This window comes from Leuresthes tenuis, unplaced genomic scaffold (assembly GCF_036924035.1).
Source record: "Leuresthes tenuis unplaced genomic scaffold, fLeuTen1.0.hap1 SCAF_16, whole genome shotgun sequence".
Lineage (NCBI taxonomy): Eukaryota > Metazoa > Chordata > Actinopteri > Atheriniformes > Atherinopsidae > Leuresthes > Leuresthes tenuis.
In genome coordinates this window covers 33410884-33427748 of record NW_027325370.1, presented here as the reverse complement: position 1 = coordinate 33427748, position 16865 = coordinate 33410884, and positions in this window count along the sequence as shown.

The following is a 16865-nucleotide window of genomic DNA, read 5'->3' as shown; positions in this document are numbered from 1 at the left end:
ATTTTAACCTTTTCTTACCCGCTTTTTATCAACTATGGTCGGACATTCACACCTTCTTACAGCGGAACACCTCCGCTCCCGCTTTTGATGGTGTATAGTCAGGCATTTGAACCTTTTCTTACCCGCTTTTTACAAACTATGGTCGGACATTCAAACCTTCTTGTAGCCAAAAACCTCCACTCCCTCTTTTGATCATACATTGTCGGGCATTCGCACCTTATCTTACCCGCTTTTTACAAACTATAGTCAGACATTCACACCTTGGTGCTGAACCACCTCATCTCCCTGTTTTGATCATGTATGGTCTGGCAATACTACCTTTTCTTACCCGTTTGTGAGTAATTATGGCTGGACATTCACACCTACTTGCAGTCGAACAGCTCTGCTCCCGCTTTTGATTATGTATGGTTGGATATTCGAACCTTTTCTTAACTGCTTTTTACAAACTTTGGTCGGACGTTCACACCTTCTTGCAGCCGAACACCTCCGCTTCCGCTTTTGATGGTATATATTCGGGCATTCGAACCTTTTCTTAGCAGCTTTTTACAAACCATGGTTGGACTTTCACAACTTCTTGTAGCCGAACAACTCCGCTCCCGCTATTGATTGTGTACAGTCGGGTATTTTAACCTTTTCTTACCCGCTTTTTACCAACTATGGTAGGACATTCACACCGTCTTACAGCGGAACACCTCCGCTCCCGCTTTTGATGGTGTATTGTCAGGCATTTGAACCTTTTCTTACCCGCTTTTTACAAACTATGGTCGGACATTCAAACCTTCTTGTAGCCAAAAACCTCCGCTCCCTCTTTTGATCATACATTGTCGGGCATTCGCACCTTTTCTTACCCGTTTTTTACAAACCATGGTCGGACTTTCAAACCTTCTTGTAGCCCAACAAATCCACTCCTGCTTTTGATGATGTTTGTTTGGAAATTCGCACCTTTTCTTACCCATTTTTCAGTAATTATGGTTGGACATTCTCACCTTCTTGCAGCTGAACACCTCCTCTCCCGCTTATGATGGTGTATAGTCGGGCTTTCAAGCCTTTTCTTACCCGGTTTTTACAAATTATAGTTGGACATTCAAACCTTCTTGTAGCCAAAAACCTCCGCTCCCTCTTTTGATCATACATTGTCGGGCATTCGCACCTTTTCTTACCCGTTTTTTACAAACCATGGTCGGACTTTCAAACCTTCTTGTAGCCCAACACATCCACTCCTGCTTTTGATGATGTATGTTTGGGCATTCGCACCTTTTCTTACCCATTTTTCAGTAATTATGGGTGGACATTCACACCTTCTTGCAGCTGAACACCTCCTCTCCCGCTTATGATGGTGTATAGTCGGGCTTTCAAGCCTTTTCTTACCCGGTTTTTACAAATTATAGTTGGACATTCAGACCTTCTTATAGCCGAAAACCTCCACTCCCTCTTTTGATCATACATTGTCGGGCATTAGCACCTTTTCTTACCCGCTTTTTACAAACCATAGTCGGACTTTCACATCTTTTAGTAGCCGAACAACTCCGCTCCCGCTATTGATTGTGTACAGTCGGGTATTTTAACCTTTTCTTACCCGCTTTTTACCAACTATGGTCGGACATTCACACCTTCTTACAGCGGAACACCTCCGCTCCCTCTTTTGGTGGTGTATGTTCGGGCAGTCAAACCTTTTCTTACCTGCTTTTTACAAACCATGGTCGGACTTTCACACCTTTTAGTAGCCGAACAACTCCGCACCCGCTACTGATTGTGTACAGTCGGGGATTTTAACCTTTTCTTACCCGTTTTTTACCAACTATGGTCGGACATTCACACCTTCTTACAGCGGAACACCTCCGCTCCCTCCTTTGATGGTGTATGTTCGGGCATTCGAACCTTTTCTTACCCGCTTTTTACAAACTATGGTCAGACGTTCAAACCTTCTTGTAGCCGAACATATCCACTCCTGCTTTTGATGATGTATGGTTGGGCATTCGAACCTACTTGTTGCCCGCTTTTCATTAATTATGGGTGGACATTCACACCTTGTCTCAGCCAAACACCTCCGCTCCCTGTTTTGATCATGTATGGTTTGACATTCGCACCTTTGCTTACCTTCTTTTTATACTGATTGCTCAAGATTAAGTTGTTCTTTCTCAAACTACAAAATTTTTTTAATTGTTGAAACTTGATTTGAAGTGGATAAATAAGGAAGACAAACAGTTTTAAGTCAGGCTGATAGCAATTAATTTTATAGCAAAATCTGTATTTCGTCATTTGTCGAGAGATGCTTATTGCTGAAGAAGTTCTTTCTCATTCTACAAAGTACAACGTTGTTTATCATTGAAACTTGATTAGACATGAATAAATATGAAGGACAAAGCAGTCTTAACTTGGTTTGAGTTAAGGAATTCGTTTTATAGGAGAATCCGAATTCGTGCATAACTCGTAAAATAGAGCTTATTTTCGGATTCCTAAAGAATGAGTCTGGTTCTTTCTCATAATACAAAGTTTGTTGTTTATTGTTGAAACTTCATCAGACCGTTAGATATAGTCGGACTCACCTCGACGCACGGCTTGGGATCTGGAACCAGTACTCTTGAGAGGGGTTGGACTCTCTTCCACTCTGGAGTTGCCCGTGGTGAGAGGCGCAGAGCAGGTGTGGGCATACTTATTGCCCCCCGGCTGTGTGCCAGTACATTGGGGTTTACCCCAGTGAACGAGAGGGTAGCCTCCCTCCGCCTTGGGTGGGGGGACGAGTCCTGACTGTTGTTTGTGCCTATGCGCCAAACAGCAGTTCAGAGTACCTACCCTTTTTGGAGTCTCTGGGGGAGGCACTGGAGAATGCTCCTACCAGAGACTCCCTCATTCTGCTGGGGGACTTCAATGCTCACGTGGGTAATGACAGTGAGACCTGGAGGGGTGTGATTGGGAAGAACGGCCCCCCCGATCTGAATCAGAGTGGTGTTATGTTGTTGGACTTCTGTGCCAGTCATAGACTGTCCATAACGAACACCATGTTCAGGCATAAGGGTGTCCATATGTGCACTTGGCACCAGGACACCCTTGGCCGCAGTTCGATGATCGACTTTGTGGTTGTATCATCGGACTTGCGGCCGTATGTCCTGGACACTCGGGTGAAGAGAGGGGCGGAGCTGTCAACTGATCACCACCTGGTGGTGAGTTGGCTCCGCTGGTGGGGGAGGATGCCGATCAGACCTGGCAGGCCCAAACGTATTGTGAGGGTCTGCTGGGAGCGTTTGTCAGAATCCCCCGTCAGAAGGAGCTTTAACTCCCACCTCCGGCAGAGCTTCAACCATATTTGAGGTGGGGGACATTGAATGTTCCGTGACTCCATTGCCGAGGCAGCTGGTCGGAGTTGTGGCCGTAAGGTGGTCGGTGCCTGTCGTGGCGGCAACCCTCGAACCTGCTGGTGGACACCAGTGGTGAGGGAAGCCGTCAAGCTGAAGAAGGAGTCCTATCGGGCCTTTTTGGCCAGTGGGACCCTGGAAGAAGCTGATAGGTACCGACGGGCCAGACAGGCCGCGGCTTCGGCGGTTGCTGAGGCAAAAACTCGGGCCTGGGAGGAGTTCGGTGAGACCATGGAGAACGATTTCCGGACGGCCTCGAAAAGATTTTGGTCCACCATCCGGCGTCTCAGGGGGGGGAAGCGGCTCACAGTCAACACTGTTTACAGTGCGGACGGGGCTTTGCTGACCTCAACTAGGGATGTTGTGAGTCGGTGGGGGGAGTACTTCGAGGAACTCCTCAATCCTACCAACACGTGCTCGGAAGAGGCAGAGTCGGAGAGCTCGGAGACGGGGCCTCCCATTTCTGGGGCTGAGGTTGCCGAGGTGGTTAAAAAGTTCCTCGGTGGCAAGGCCCCGGGGGTGGATGAGGTCCGTCCTGAGTTTCTCAAGGCTCTGGATGTTGTAGGGTTGTCTTGGCTGACACGCCTCTGCAGTATCGCGTGGACATCGGGGACAGTGCCTCTGGACTGGCAGATTGGGGTGGTGGTCCCCCTCTTTAAAAAGGGGGACCGGAGGGTGTGTTCCAACTATAGGGGTATCACACTCCTCAGCCTCTCTGGTAAGGTCTATTCGGGGGTATTGGAGAGGAGGATCCGTCGGATAATCGAGCCTCGGATTCAGGAGATGCAGTGTGGCTTTTGTCCTGGCCGTGGAACAGTGGACCAGCTCTATACCCTCGGCAGGATCCTGGAGGGTGCATGGGAGTTCGCCCAACCAGTCTACATGTGTTTTGTGGACTTGGAGAAAGCGTTCGACCGTGTCCCTCGTGGAGTCCTGTGGGGGGTGCTCCGGGAATATGGAGTGCCGGACCCCTTGATAGGGGCCGTTCGGTCTCTGTATGACCGGTGCCAGAGTTTGGTCCGCATTGCCGGCAGTAAGTCGGATACGTTTCCGGTGAGAGTTGGACTCCGTCAGGGCTGCCCTTTGTCACCGATTCTGTTCCTAACTTTTATGGACAGAATTTCTAGGCGGAGCCAGGGCGTTGAGGGTGTCCCATTTGGCGACCTCAGAATCGGGTCTCTACTTTTTGCAAATGATGTGGTTCTGTTAGCGTCGTCAGGCCGTGACCTTCAGCTCTCACTGGAGTGATTCGCAGCCGAGTGTGAAGCGGCTGGAATGAGAATCAGCACCTCCAAATCCGAGACTATGGTTCTCAGCCGGAAAAGGTTGGAATGCTCTCTCCGGGTCGGGAATGAGATCCTTCCCCAAGAGGAGGAGTTCAAGTATCTCGGGGTCTTGTTCACGAGTGACGGACGAATGGAGCGGGAGATTGACGGGCGGATCGGTGCGGCGCCTGCACTGTTGCAGGCTCTGCACCGACCCGTCGTTGTGAAGAGGGAGCTGAGCCAGAAGGCGAAGCTCTCTACTTACTGGTCAATCTACGTTCCCATCCTCACCTATGGTCACGAGTTGTGGGTAGTGACCGAAAGAACAAGATCGCGAATACAAGCGGCCGAAATGGGTTTCCTCCGCAGGGTGTCTGGGCTCTCCCTTAGAGATAGGGTGAGAAGCTCAGTCATCCGGGAGGGGCTCGGAGTAGAACCGCTGCTCCTCCGCATTGAGAGGAGTCAGATGAGGTGGCTCGGGCATCTGGTTAGGATGCCCCCTGGGCGCCTCCCTGGGGAGGTGTTCCGGGCACGTCCCACTGGGAGGAGACCCCGGGGGAGACCCAGGACACGTTGGAGAGACTATGTCTCTCGGCTGGCCTGGGAACGCCTCGGGGTCCCCCCGCAAGAGCTGGAGGAAGTGGCCGGGGACAGAGACGTCTGGGTTTCTCTGCTCAAGCTGCTGCCCCCGCGACCCGACCCCCGGATAAGCGGCAGATGATGGATGGATGGATGGATATATCCTCTACCAACCAGACTTACAACCCCCGACTAGGGTAGCAGAATTTCTAAGCAGCTGTACCCCAAAACTACTATCAAAAATATATAAATTATTGTCTAAGATAGATGACACAATGTCTCTTCCATCCTCAAAATGGGAGGCAGATTTATCCATCAGTTCTGGTCATAGCTTCTAACCACAAATATGTTTGAACACCTTCATAAAGACTCGAAATCCTAATTTACAGCTCATACAATACAAAATCCTTCATAGAACACACTATACAGGACAAAGGATGTTCAGGATGGGTCTAACACACTCAAACATCTGCTCACATTGCACAGATAACACACCTGATGATTATGCACACGCTTTGTGGTTTTCTGCGCCTGTCCAGAAGTTCTGGCTTGAAGTCTGTGAGGACCTATCAACATGGCTAAAGTGTAGCATCCCTGCATGCCCCACACTGTGCATACTGGGTGACTTAGACAACATCAACATGGAAATTAACTCAGCACACATGGTTGTCACAGTGTTATGTATCGCAAAGAAAACTATTCTCATGAACTGGAAAGCGAAGAACAATCTGTGTATTAACCAGTTTAGAAATTTTCTTTTAGATTATATTAGCATGGAAACAATGTCTGCCTCCTCAAAACATCAATTGGCTGAATTTCATTCTCTCTGGTCCCCTCTGATTAGTTTTATCACATAGTGGTGGTGGTGGGTTGCTGGGTGATGGTGGGTCTCAGGCCCGGGCTGCTGCGACTGGTGTGACCGGGTGGTTTGTTTGTTTGTTTTTTGTAGAGGTCCTCCGGGGTGGGGTTGGGTTGAGTGGGGTGGGTCGGGATGGGTACCTTCTGGGGGTACAGTAGCTCCCGGAATATGGTCGCTGCAGGCCCCGAGCCTGGTGGACATCAGGCCCTCCTGCCCATTGTTGGCTCCCAGGTAGCGGGGATGCCTATTGCAGCCAGTCCCTGGCTGCCCTCTCTGGGGGAGAGTAGCTCCCCCGGTATATATCCCCATACCCCTCTCCCTTCTGGCTCCTGTACACAGCACACACTCACACATGAAGGGTTTTGGGGGCGTGTGTGTTCGGTGGGGTGTAGTGGATGGGGCCACGTAGGTGGTCCCCTTTGGTTGCACTCTGCAGTTCCCTGCCCCTGTTTTAATTACACCTTAGACATTACTACTTATCAAACACACTCACACACACACATTAGGTCTTGGGGGGTGGTTACACTGAGTGGCATCTGGTGGGCGGGGCTCTTTGGGTATGTAGGCTGCCCAGAGTGCCGCGCTCCCAGTTCTACAAGTTTGGCTGCCCCTCAATTTTAATTGCTCACTATTAGAAAATATTGAAGAGCCAGAAGGGTGAGGGGAGGGGTCTTCTTCGCACACCCCTGCTTCCTGGTGTCTGCTCGGGGCAGGAGGGGCCAGGAGGATTAATTAATTGTTCTGCTGGTTCGGGGTCTGTGGTGGCTGGGGGGTTGCTGGCCTCCTGGTGTGCCCGCTGCACTACATCCCAGCAGAGTCGAGGGAGGTAGGATGTGTGGATGTATGGGACGTGAAAGTGTGTGTGGTAATGATTGGGCCTGGATCTGGGACTTGCTGTCGCCTGGCCTGCCTGTGTTTCTCCCGATGGGGCATCAGCGTTGCCTCTCCCCACTGCTCGCGACTTCACCCACCTGTGGGCACGTCTTGACTCCCAGGGCACTTGGCCAGGGGCGCTGGGGCAGGCGCTGACCCACTTTGTGGCTGTCTGGGGCTCTTGGCCCTCCTGGGTATTGGGTGGGGCCTCTGCCAGGGGGTTTGGGGGCGCTCGGGCTCCTGGGGCCCAGGTCCAGTGCACGGCCCATGTCTGGGCGGCTGGGGCCTGGCGGGGTCAGTGGGCTGTTGCCCCTGGTTCCCGGAGTGCCTCTGCCCTATGCTTATGGGGGCTCTTTCCGGGGGCTTCCTCTGCAGTCTTCTGGGTGGATGCGTGGTTGCCCCTGCGGTGGGCTGCCTGGGTTCTGTGCTCTGTGGGGGCTGCTGGTGGCCTGGGTCTTGTGGCCCTCTCTGCCTGCTTCTGATTGCTTGGGGGGGGGCTGTGGATTGTGGCCCTGTACGCTTATACACTCATAACTAAGCACGGTTATCATGTAGGTCCTGTGCCATGGGTGTTGCATGTTCTCACACACACACACACACATTCATTAGTCCAGTAGCATGGTCACTAAGCAGTTGATGTATTATCATGTCGTCTCAGGTCATCTATATCCACAGCTGTGTTGTATGCGATTGCCGCTTCTTGTGCTTGTTTTTGTTTGTTTGTGTGTTTGTTTTTTCTCTGCTTGTCTGCTTTCAGGTGCTCCTGGTGGCGCTAAGGCTGGATTCCCCTCATAGGCCATGGATTGTTGTCTGTTTTGTTTTTTACAGGTGTAGCAGCTGGTTGTCTGGTTTTTGTTTCTATTTTTGTTCTGTTTCCTCTTCTTTCCTCTTCTTCTTTCCTTGTCCCCTGGTCCGGTTCAGTTCAGTTCATGTCATATATTGTAAACAGAAATAAATAAATGGGCATCAAGGGGAGCTTTACATTTATAAAACTTCCCTTGGCAAAACAAATCTGTTTGGCATCAAAGGTATTCAGACTACAATTCTTCTGACATAATGCTGAACAGGACAAGGGGAAAAATAAGTAAAGAAGACAGTTCTGCCGAAAGCCAGGGATAGACCTGTTCTAAGTTCTATACTTTTTTAAAGGGGCGTGTTTATCAACTATGGAATTAGAAGATTTACAAATATGGTCAAGTGCTAGATCTTCATCTGGGATTTTAACAGTGTCATATAACTATTCAACATATCAGTTAAAAAAAAGCCTGCTCATGGAGATGTTTCAGGATCTGGATACCAAGCGTGGACCTAATGTTTTCATTTTTGCAATTCTGATACAGGCTATTGAGCAGTGATAACTAACACCAAGTTCAGATACTGCGGATTTTCTACCTTTGATTTGTTAAGATTGAGCCAATCAGGGACAACCTTGAAGGATCTCTTTGGTTTTGTAGGATCAGTAATTACCTGAGAAAGGTTGATATTGGTACACACCTTTTTTAAATGATCAGAGGCAGAGTTCAACTTGTTTAAATTAAAATTGCCACACAGAGATTGGGTTTAGGCCACATGCACACAGAATGACATCAACAAATATAAGAAATATTAAACATTTACACATAGATTTTTGAATATATGTAGAGGAATGATACTTTGAAATGTGCTCATTGCGGAGTTATGATCAGTTGAGTAATGAAGGTTGAACTATTCTGGGAAAGAGGTTCTATTCCCAGCATCATGATGGACACTCCTGATATAGAAGGTTTCGCTAACGCATTGGAATTGTTTTACTATTTTCATATGCATGTGCAATGAAGAATTGCTTGCTGCTGATAAATGCAAAGAAGAACAGCTTACACATAGATGCTCACATATAGGCTGCTGAATGCAATGAAGACCTGCTTATCAAGTAAAGTTCAATGTCAATGTGTAATATTCAATTAGGATTTGCAAAACAGTGAAGTTAAACAATGAATGGGTCCATAGTCGGTATGAGAAGACTACAGGAATATTTACCTGGGTGTACGTTCAAACAGAGATGAGAAAATTGCGATAAATAATTGTTTGTTTGTTTGTTAGTATGTATATGAATGTTATGTGTATAAACTGTGTTGAGTTATAGTTACTCAGTAGTGTCTCAGTGAAACAACCGACGGGGGAAGCCTTGCGGTGACAACAAAAGCAGTGTTTTACTGATCAGTCAAGTTGCTCCAGTGTACTCCATACAAACTGGTTGGCTACTGAAGGGATAGAAAATGGGGAATACTTGTTTTAAAGCAAACAAGGAATTAGATGGGAAAAATACATGTTTTAAGGGGACCCAGACAATATTAAATACTCAGACAGATGGGAGAAGAAGTGTAGTTTTGTAGGAAATCACAAAATTATTACATAGAATTAGTGAAATCAATTGAAGAATGCCTTTCTGAAGAGCTGTTTACCACAGATGAGCAGCTTTGCGACCAAGCACATTGTAGATCGCTTTACTGCAAAAAAATGATCTAATTTAATGGATTGGTTTAGACATGCATAACAGCATTTTAAGAACAAAGAGAGAAACAAAAAGGGACAACGCTTCATGGTGGAAGGTGATGTATAAATAACTGTGTATATGATGAAGGGGGTGGCAACACCCATTCCGAAATCCCGCCATTCCGACATCCCGCTATTCCGACATCCCACCATTCCGACATACCACCATTCCGACATACCACCATTCCGACATGCAAACGTCCCACCATTCCGACATCCCACCATTTCGACATCCCGCTATTCTGACGTTCAAATGTCCCACCATTCCGACAAGGCTTTCCGTATAAGGAAATGTGTGTTACTCAACAGGTGAGTCCCTTCTTTCTGTTCATGCAATTTATATGTTTAACACATGTTTATAGACAAGCGTTATTAAAAACACAAAGTCTCGGCAACTGGAGGAGGAGAAGCAGTCCGCGGTGGTTTTCAATCACACACTCCAATGCCACTTGTTTCAACTTCCGAAAATTTAATCCAGGAAAAAAAGGCTTACAAACATGGACCAAAACGGCTCCATAACACGCACAAGAATCCAAAAGAAACGAAAGTTAACTAAAAGAAAGCAAATAAACAGTATGAAGTGGTCAAAATTGGTTTTACGCATGCCTATGTGCGTCTGGCACATGCGTCTTCGGGCTCTCCCACGTTGGTTTGTGGATGAAAGCTATATGTGCAGCTGTAATGTCATGTAAAAACAATCTCTACATGACATTTACTCCCAGGTGTGACCAGTTAGGTCCTTAAGATATCAACAGGCTGTATAAAGCTACAACCGTTGCGGCTGTGTGTTTGTGCCAAATGCGCAAAAACCATCCGCGCTTCCCAAAATTGGAGCGAGTACTCATAAATCACGTGAATAACATGAATAAACGTTTTTACTGCATTTTGTTGTGTTTTATACGTTCTATGCTGTCATTTCTATCTTCTCCTATTGGCAAGGCAAGGCAGAGTGCTCGCAACTGTGTCCTGTGCAGTAGCCGTGATATCTGTAATTGCAATTATTACTTTTGCATATGATGACAGCGTGCAAAAGACGCATGGGCTCTGTGGAGAGCTCCGCTCCAGCTGGCTGCTGTGACAGCTCACTGACACTGTATTTCTGCTTAATCAGTTTCAGTCTCGCCAGAGTTACATTAATATCTGTATTTTTATATTTGAAATTCAGGGGATTTTGATAATAGATTATTAAAGTTTGTTTGCGAGGCTGTGGCCTCTGCATGTGCAAAGCTTGTGCGCCAAACTTTAGGGCGTATTTGCGCCGGCATATCATTAGTGCAAAATGTTTTGGGTAAAAAATAGGCTATTAAAAGGAACTGTCGGAATGGCGGTATGTTAAAAAAAACAAAAAACATACCGCCATTCCGACCATAGGAGGAAAAAAGTGTCGGAATGGTGGGACGTTTGATAAAAAATTAAGTGTCGCCATTCCGACAATTGGACACCCATGTCGGAATGGCGAGATGTCGGAATGGCAGCATGTAACCATGATGAAGGAGAGACCATTTGAGCAGCACAGCCATTTCGCAGCACAGGGACAGCAATCCAAGTTACAGGATCTCCCACGTGGTATCACCTGTCACATTGTGTCAAGGCATCAAAAGAAGAAAAAATCACCAAACTCAAGGACAAAAAGACAAAGACTCCGGTGAACGAAGACAGAGGACTGACAAACCAGAAATACAAAAGGATTGTCGATATCAAGATCCAAAAGAAGAGGCTAACAATGCCACGAACACTTACGATGCTGGGAATGATGCCAGCAATGAACAGAGAAGAAGATTCAGTGTCATCAATCTGCATTACGTGCCTCTAATGAGGGGGTGAATATAGAATCCTCAACGATTACAACGTCTCTGGGAACTGTGACAACAACAAGGTTTAAACCATTTTGATATATATTGTAACCTATTGTCTAAGGAATAGTGCTGAAAATGAGGTAAATCTAATCCACCACTGTCCTTGGTCTTCTGTAGGGTTTTTAAACTAATACGTGGTGGTTTGTTTTTCCACAGAAATTTGGAGATGCATGAATCTAGTGACTTAAACCAAGTAGCAGATGGTTTTATGGGGATCATTGAGAACAAATAGGTAACTTTTGGTAGTATCATCATTTTAATGGATGTAACTCTCCCCATAAGTGATATAGGTAAGGACTTCCAACGAGAGATCGTCCTCTACTGTCTTTAATAATTGCACATAATTTAGCTTTGTTAGCTCTGAGAGCCTGGAGGAAATGTTTATGCCTAAATATCTAATATTTCCTGACTGTAAAGTGATCGCAGGTATATTATGGACCCTACAGTTAATGGGCAGAACTGTGGTATTAGACCAGTTGATAGGGTAGTCAGAAAGTGCTGAGAATTTATTTATGAGTGTGATCGTGTGACTGAGAGACGTCTGAGAGTTCTGAAGGAAAAGTAATACATCATCAGCATAAAGACTTATTTTATGCTCAATATTTTGGGATTAATTACTCACAAACGGGTAAGAAAAGGTAGTATTGCCAGACCATACATGATCAAAACAGGGAGCGGAGGTGGTTCAGCTGCAAGGTGTGAATGTCTGACTATAGTTTGTAAAAAGCGGGTAAGATAAGGTGCGAATGCCCGACAATGTATGATCAAAAGAGGGAGCGGAGGTTTTCGGCTGCAAGAAGGTCTGAATGTCCACCCAAAATTCCTGAAAAATGGGTAAAAAAAGGGTGCGAATGCCAAACCAAACATCATCAAAAGCAGGAGTGGATGTGTTCGGCTACAAGAAGATTTGAATGTCCATCAATAATTGCTTTAAAACATGAAAGAAAATTATCGAATATCAAACCGCACATGATCATAAGCGGGAGAGGAGTTGTTCAGCTGCAAGAAGGTGTGAATGTCCACCCATAATTACTGAAAAATGGGTAAGAAAAGGTGAAAATGCCCAACCATACATCATCAAAAGCAGGAGTGGATGTGTTCGGCTACAAGAAGGTTTGAATGTCCGACCATAGTTTGTAAAAAGCGGGTAAGAAAAGGTTAGAATGCCCGAACATACACCATCAAAAGAGGGAGCGGAGGTGTTCCGCTGTAAGAAGGTGTAAATGTTCGACCATAGTTGGTAAAAAGCGGGTAAGAAAAGGTTAAAATACCCGACTGTACACAATCAATAGCGGGAGCGGAGTTGTTTGGCTACAAGAAGGTGTGAAAGTCCGACCACGGTTTGTAAAAAGCGGGTAAGAAAAGGTTCGAATGCCCGAATATATACCATCAAAAGTGGAAGTGGATGTGTTCGGCTGCAAGAAGGTGTGAACGTCCGACCAAAGTTTGTAAAAAGCAGTTAAGAAAAGGTTCGAATATCCAACCAAACATAATCAAAAGCGGGAGCAGAGCTGTTCGACTGCAAGTAGGTGTGAATGTCAGATCATAATTTGCAAAAAGCTGATGAGAAAGGGTGAGAATGCCCGGCTATACACCATCAAATGCGGGAGCGGAAGTGTTCGGCTGTGAGTAGGTGTGAATGTCCGACCATAATTGCTGAAAAATGTGTTAGAGGAGACTAGAATGCCGGACAATACATCATCAAATGCGGGAGCGGAGTTGTTCGGCTGTGAGTAGGTGTGAATCTCCAAGCATAGTTTGTAAAAAGGGGGTAAGAATAGGTTCGAATGCCCGAACATACACTATCAAAACAGGGAGCTGAGGTGGCTCAGCTGCAAGGTGTGAATGTCTGACTATAGTTTGTAAATAAGGTGCGAATGCCCAACAATTTATAATCAAAAGAGGGAGCGGAGGTTTTCGGCTACAAGAAGGTTTGAATGTCCGACCATAGTTTGTGAAAAGCGGGTAAGAAAAGGTTCAAATGCCTGACTATACACCATCAAAAGTGGGAGCGGAGGTGTTCCGCTGTAAGACGGTGTGAAAGTTCAACCATGGTTTGTAAAAAGCTGCTAAGAAAAGGTTCGAATGCCCGAATATATACCATCAAAAGCGGGAGCAGAGCTGTTCGACTGCAAGTAGGTGTGAATGTCCAGCCATAATTACTCACAAACGGGTAAGAAAAGGTAGTATTGCCAGACCATACATGATCAAAACAGGGAGCTGAGGTGGTTCAGCTGCAAGGTGTGAATGTCTGACTATAGTTTGTAAAAAGCGGGTAAGACAAGGTGTGAATGCCCGACAATGTATGATCAAAAGAGGGAGTGGAGGTCTTTTGCTGCAAGGTCTGAATGTCCAACCATAATTTCTAAAAACCGGGTAAGAAAAGGCTCGAAAGCCCGACTATACACAATCAAAAGCGGGAGCGGGAGGTTTTCAGCTGCAAATCCTTCACTCAAACCAAGTGAAAACTGCTTTGTCCTTCATATTTATCAATGTCTAGATCGACTTCAACAAAGAACAACATTGTACTTTGCAGTAAAGAAAGAGCAAATCAAAAGTTTTAGGAATCCGAGAATAAGCTTATTTTCATGAGTTCTGCACGATTATTGATTTTACTATGAATGAATGCCTTCACTCAAACTATGTTAAAACTGCTTTGTCCTTCATATTTATCAATGTCTAGATTGACTTCAACAAAGAACAACACTGGATTTTGCAGTAGAAGAAAGAGCAACACTGAAGGATCAGTAATCCGAGAATAAGCTTATTTTCATACGTTCTGCATGATTTGGGATTTTATGTATAAAATGAATTCCTTCACTCAAACCAAGTTAAAACTGCTTTGTCCTTCATATTTATCAATGTCTAGATTGACTTCAACAAAGAACAACATTGTATTTTGCAGTAGAAGAAAAAGCAACACTGAAGGATCAGGAATCCGAGAATAAGCTCTTTTCATACGTTCTGCATGATTTGGGATTTTATGTATAAAATGAATTCCTTCACTCAAACCAAGTGAAAACTGCTTTGTCCTTCATATTTATCAATGTCTAGATTGACTTCAACAAAGAACAACATTGTATTTGGCAGTAGAAGAAATAGCAACACTGAAGGATCAGGAATCCGAAAACAAGCTTATTTTCATACGTTCTGCTTGATTTGGGATTTTGCTATAAAATTAATTCCTTCACTCAAACAAAGTGGAAACTGCTTTGTCCTTCATATTTATCAATGTCTATATCGATTTCAACAAAGAACAAGGCTGTATTTTGCAGTATAGGAAAGAGCAACACTGGAGGATCAGGAATCCGAGAATAAGCTTACTTTCATGAGTCCTGCACGATTTCGGATTTTCCTATAAAATGAATTGCTTTGCTCAAACCAAGTTAAAATTGCTTTGTCCTTCATAGTTATCCATGTCTAAAATGTATCAAGCATAAAGTTCCTCATATTACCCTGAATGAGAAAGAAGCATCCCTTTGGTTGAGCAATACGTTCTTTTTGCGGAGTTATGCATGATTTCGGATTTTGCTATAAAATTCATTCCTTCACACCTTTTTTTTTCACCGCATTTTATAGATTATGGTTGGAAATTTCAACCACTCTAATCCGAAGACCTCTCCTCCCGCTTTTGTTAATATATTTGAACTTTAGTTGGACATTCACCCCTTTTTGCAGCTAAACCACCTCCGCTCCCTGTTTTGATCATGTATGGTCTGGCAATACTACATTTTCTTACCCGTTTGTGAGTAATTATGGCTGGATATTCACACCTACTTGCAGCTGAACAAAATTTCTCTCGCTTTTAATTATGTTTGGATATTCGAACCTTTTCTTAGCAGCTTTTTACAAACGATGGTTGGACTTTCACACCTTCTTGTAGCCGAACAACTCCGCTCCCGCTATTGATTGTGTACAGTCGGGTATTTTAACCTTTTCTTACCCGCTTTTTACCAACTATGGTCGGACATTCACACCGTCTTACAGCGGAACATCTCCGCTCCCGCTTTTGATGGTGTATAGTCAGGCATTTGAACCTTTTCTTACCCGCTTTTTACAAACTATGGTCGGACATTCAAACCTTCTTGTAGCCGAAAACCTCTGCTCCCTCTTTTGATTATACATTGTCGGGCATTCGCACCTTATCTTACCCGCTTTTTACAAACTATAGTAAGACATTCACACCTTGGTGCTGAACCACCTCAGCTCCCTGTTTTGATCATGTATGGTCTGGCAATACTACCTTTTCTTACCCGTTTGTGAGTAATTATGGCTGGACATTCACACCTACTTGCAGTCGAACAGCTCTGCTCCCGCTTTTGATTATGTTTGGTTGGATATTCGAACCTTTTCTTAACTGCTTTTTACAAACTTTGGTCGGACGTTCACACCTTCTTGCAGCCGAACACCTCCGCTTCCGCTTTTGATGGTATATATTCGGGCATTCGAACCTTTTCTTACCAGCTTTTTACAAACCATGGTTGGACTTTCACACCTTCTTGTAGCCGAACAACTCCGCTCCCCCTATTGATTGTGTACAGTCGGGTATTTTAACCTTTTCTTACCCACTTTTTACCAACTATGGTCGGACATTCACACCTTCTTACAGCGGAACACCTCCGCTCCCTCTTTTGATGGTGTATGTTTGGGCATTCGAACCTTTTCTTACCCGCTTTTTACAAACTATGGTCGGACATTCACAGCTTCCTCTCCACCATACTTGTATGGTGGGATGTTCACACCCAGTTGCATCCGAAGACCTCCGCCCCCACTTTTGTTGATATTTAGTTGGTCATTCGCAGCTTACCCGTTTTTGGCAAACTATGGCCTTCTTGCAGCCAAACACCTCTGATCTCGCTTTTGATAATGTAAGGTTGGGCATTCAGACCTTGCTTCACCTGCTTTTCATCAAATATAGTCGGACATTCACACCTTCTTGCAGCCGAACACTTCCGCTCCACCTTTTAGTGTTCTATCACACCTTTTTTTCACCGAATTTTATAGATTATGGTTGGAAATTCTCAACCACTCTCATCCGAAGACCTCTCCTCCCGCTTTTGTTAATATATTTGAACTTTAGTCGGACATTCACACCTTCTTGCAGCTGAACCACCTCCGCTCCCTGTTTTGATCATGTATGGTCTGGCAATACTACTTTTTCTTACCCGTTTGTGAGTAATTATGGCTGGACATTCACACCTACTTGCAGCCGAACACCACCTCTCTCGCTTTTGATGATGTATGGACCGGCATTCTTAGCTTTTCTAACACATTTTTCAGAAATTACGGTCGGAGATTCACACCTACTCACAGCCGAACAACTCCGCTCCCGCATTTGATGGTGTGCAGTCGGACATTCTCACCCTTTCTCATCAGTTTTTTGCAAATTATGATCTGACATTCACACCTACTTGCAGTCGAAAAGCTATGCTCCCGCTTTTGATTATGTTTGGTTGGATATTCAAACCTTTTCTTAACTGTTTTTTACAAACTTTGGTTGGACGTTCACACCTTCTTGTAGCCGAACACATCCACTCCTGCTTTTGAT